At 32.7% G+C, this 4,908-nt stretch overlaps 1 pseudogene; it reads left to right on the forward strand.

Moving 5' to 3' along the window:
- Positions 1–230: 230 nt before the first annotated feature.
- On the forward strand, positions 231–1,694 carry LOC121366708 (annotated as a pseudogene).
- Positions 1,695–4,908: the final 3,214 nt, after the last annotated feature.

Here is a 4,908-nt window from a genome sequence, read left to right on the forward strand (position 1 = left end):
ATCAAGTCAAGGTGGCAGTGGCCCACTCCGCAAAAAGAGCCATTTTAGAAGCTCAAATGGTTAACAAACTAAAGGGACACGGAACCTGAAGAAGAGACAATGCAGAGCCAACAATGCTACATGTTAAAAACCACACCTCTCTCTCTCTCTCCTCTCTCTCTCTCGCCTTCCTCTCTCTCCCCCTCCTCCGATCTCCTCTCTAAACTGGCTTACCTCTCTTTTTTTTTAAGTGTGATGTCCACTTAGACTACATGGGTCGATCATTCTACACATTCCACAAGATGTAGATGTTAATTTACGATCTGAGGAACCACCTGATAAAAGTTTTGTTCAAAGAAATGCCATCCCACACATGGTAGTAACATAACATGTTATGTTATGTGACGATCATATGACATAACATGTTAACCTAAGGTACATATGTCATGTAGATGATCATATGACAATCACATGTTTCTCTTTCAAGGAGTGGTCACCCACACGTGGTTTAGCTACTATTAGACATATTTCCTAAGTCTGGTCACTTAGTTTTATCAGCTGGTATGGACTCCAAAGTAAAGGTAAGTCTAACAGTAAGTAGTCAGGAGTATCTTTATCTTTTAATAGCTGTGGGAGGTATCTCATAATCGTCGTTGTATTAGGACATATTTTGGACATGGTTTAAGCATTAAGAGATGCTTGTTTTAACAATGATTGTACACAATTTCTTAGCTGTGGGTATGATAGATATAGTAAATTATGGGATAACAGAAACGGTAAGTACCTTAATATTCTGTATTAATTGTATCATTAATTAAGTTATTAAGTAGTTGAATAATTGTTACTCTTAATTAATCTTAATATCATATCTAGTGATTTTTGTGTCTATCTAGCATCTATTCGTCCATTTCTCTTTATAACGTTTTGTCCATTGTTACATTAGGTCAATGTGTTGGTCGTTTCTCTAATGAAAAGAGGCCATATTGTATAGTTTTAATCCTGATGATGATAAACAAATTTGTTTATTGTTGGATGTGCTGTAAAAGATATATACAGTGAGAGAGAGACTGAGAGAAGAGAGAGAGAGAGAGAGAGAGAGAGGAGTGGGGGGGGGGGAAGGGAGGGAGGGAGGGAGGGAGAGAGAGAGAGAGTTAATTGTGGATATCTCTATAGTGGGATACAAAGAGTGGAGAGATTGTTCAAGAGTATGACCGCCATCTTGGAGCTGTCAATTCAGTAACATTTGTGGATGAAAATCGTCGTTTTGTTTCCACATTCTGATGACAAAAGTCTACGAGTTTGGGAATGGTAAGTTAATATATACAAAGTAGTGAAACTCTCTCTATCTCTCTCATAGGGATATACCAGTTGATATGAAGTATGTAGCTGAACCTCACATTGCATTCAATGCAGCTGTTACACTTGATCCAACAGGTATAACTGGTTTTACCAGTATTAACATGTATTGTCTCTATTAGGCAAGTGGTTAGCCTGTCAGTCAATGGAATAATCAGATATTATGTATGGAGTACATACAAACTTTAGATTGAATAGAAGAAGAGTTTTAAAGGACATAATGTAACCATGGCAACAAACATTCATTCATCCATTTATCTCATATATATCATATCACATATTAACACTTCATATTTGTCTATTATATATTATAGGTAGCAGGATACTCTTGTAAAGTAGCTTTCTCACCAGATGGAAGGGTACATTATAACATACTATTATATATGGACATATCTCTTATATCTTAGTATTATTTGTTGTGGTGAAGCTAGTGGGGTCAGTATGTTTCTGGGACTGGAAAACAAAGAAGATATTAAGTAGGTCTTGACTATCTATGTACCTTTAAGGAATTGTACTGGAATATAATGGATAAAAATAGTAACACAGGATTATGTAATCTTTATTATCATATTCAAAGTAATATATCTTTTTGTATAAGTGGATTATTCCAGCATTATCTGATGTTACTATTTTTATCCTCAATATATCACAGTACAATATCTCATAGTCAAACTAATAATTGTGTCTATTCTCCATTAAAGACTTGTTAATACTTGTGTCACTTTGTTTGTTATATAGTAAACTCAAATGTTCATGATGGTGTAGCTATATGTGTAAGATGGTTACCTCATGAAACATCAAACGTTTGTCACATGTGGATGGGATGGATTAGTGAAGTTATGGGATAATAATATTGGACATATTGTTCTCATATCTAGTTTATTACTGTTGACATCTTTTATATTTTAATTTCTTCTGTTTCTTTTCTTATCAATAATAATTATATAAGTAAATAAATAGACTACCTAAGTAACTATTATTGCTGTTTCTTTTCATATCAACAGTAATTACATAAGTGAAATAGTCTAGACTCAACTAACTCATTAGAATGTTAAATATTATACCACACCTACAGTTTACAGGCGCCAAGTAAGCAGAGAAAAACCAAAAAGTGCGACATTAGAGAAATAAGTGTCAATCATCCTATATGCTGATGACATCCTTCTATCATGTCCCTTCAAAACCATTCCTCGAATTTTCACTTGCACAATCCACCGTTATGATTCTCCTCTTCCTGGGTCAAATCTAAACAACCTAATGATTAATCACTCAAAAACCAAACACATGATCATTTCCAGAAAGTCTCCTGCATCAATTTAAATACTCTTCCTTCTCTTATCCTTGATGGATCACCTCTTGAATTAGTCTCTTCATTTAAGTACCTAGGTATTACTCTAACCTCTCTGGTCTACTCCATCAATGAAACTGCATGAAATGAAATGTCACATCTATCGTCAACTTTACTATAACTCTTCTTCTTCTGTTCTTATTAAATTGTATTTGACATTAATCCTCACCATCATTATGTACAGCTCGTCTGTTTGAGATCCATATTCCATTCTAACATCAACAAAATTGGAAAAAGTTCAACATTTTGCCCTAAACTGCAGTAAAAAATTGGACCTCTGATTACTCTCTACTTCAACAACATCCAAGCTTGTCCTTTTATACAAGTCATCTTTAGTAAAGCTCCACATTCCTGCTGGCTCTTTTCATTTCAAAACCAGTCCCCTTATAATTTATGTTCGTTAAATCTGAATCTCCCCTTCTCCAGATCTTTGCTACCCTCACTCCTTCCTTCCCAGTACTATTTCCTGACTGTGTGGAATTCCCTTCCCTCATTACTCAAAGATCTAAACTCTTCAAGTGAGTTCAAGCAAATATTTCTTATTTACTTTAAAATTATCATAAATATATCATACATGTTGTTCATATTTATTCATTTGTTCATCTGTTAATATCATCACTCTTCATAAAATCATTCTCCTCCTATTTCTATTGTTTTTGATGCTCTTCATATTAGATTTGTTATTGAGTGTCTTTTGTGTTTTAATAAAAAATAAAAAATAAAAATAAAAATAGTCATTCACTCAATCTATGACATTTCTTCATTATATACCTACTTTTTGTTACTCAAGAACATTTTTAATAGAATCACGCCCACTGAATAACCTCTAGCTATATTGGTAGTTTATTAAAACTGTTTACAATACTTACTAATGATATGTTATGTAGTAATAACTAATATTCATAATGATAGTAGCTACAGTAAGTGGTAAAGTCAGTATGAACATATTTAAAGGTTAAAGGTTTATATACAAATTGTTCCTCTCTTTGTCCTCATAATAATCTCCTTTACAATAGTATATATACCATTGTTCATAGAATATAGAGGTATACTGAGGTCCATTAATATCATTACATCATTTTATTATGTAAGTGAGCAAACTTCACTATCTCAGAAATATCATATTTTCAACTTGTAACAATTGACATATAAAATCAATTATAATTTGATCTATTGAACTGACCTCAATAGTCTAGTTATATTATTAATGTCTAGTCTTCTACATCATCTGAAAATAAGAAAGGAGTGTTGACTTCTCTAAATAGTTAAGAAAAAATTGTTAAAGTTGTTTTTCTTCAAGCTCTTCGAAAGTAAAAAAGCCAGCAAAGAAAAATCCATAAAGGGGTTTAAAATGAGGCCAAAACCCATAAATAATTAATCTCACAGGCGCTGAGTGACCAGGCGGCAAATTAGCAGCTGTCAGAGAGCAAAAAAGTGCGATGTTAGAGAAGTAAGTGTCAAGCAAACCGCTCTATTTTTATTGTCTACTAGTTTTGTTAGAGAATAAATTGTTAATAAAACAAGAGAAAATGAAGTTAAAAGAAATTTAAAGAGAAAATAAAAGTGAGCGAGAAGACAAATTAAGAAATAAACAATACTACTACTTACTAATACAAAACACAAGTCTGTCTTTACATAACTTGATGAACTGTCTAACTTCTTACAATACTCTTCATGTCATGTCTTGATAAGTATAACTCGTAAATACTTCTTCATGTTTCCTTATTGTATCAGTTTCAGTATTTTTATCTAAGTGATGTACACTATTGTCTTGAGATCATCATTGTGTTAGTGAAGTATTTGTAGAGATATAGTGTTGTCAATGATGTAGTTGTTTGTATTAGATCTACTATTTATGTACTGGTACTAACTGAAATGATCTGATGATTACTCCGATGTCCAACGTAGTCAATGTTTGGTTTTTTAGTAAGGCCTTCACAACGATATATCTGACTCCATTATCAGTGATCATTTACAGTAGGAAGATGAATAGTTCTTTTAAAGTTGTCTTACTTGATAACATAGTAGATAAGTGAGTTATATCTTCATCTGTGATATCAGGAACATTAGACAACCATAACTGTTTTCAAGTGTTTTATTATTTAAGAGACTGTATCACTGACTTGTTTGATACCATCAGTAAGTGAAGAGGAGTCAGCATAGTGTCTTTATTGTTTTATTAGTTTTTAGTATCTCTGATAATATCGATACACACTTACTTCCAA

This window comes from Gigantopelta aegis, unplaced genomic scaffold (genome assembly GCF_016097555.1).
Source record: "Gigantopelta aegis isolate Gae_Host unplaced genomic scaffold, Gae_host_genome ctg6750_pilon_pilon, whole genome shotgun sequence".
NCBI lineage: Eukaryota > Metazoa > Mollusca > Gastropoda > Neomphalida > Peltospiridae > Gigantopelta > Gigantopelta aegis.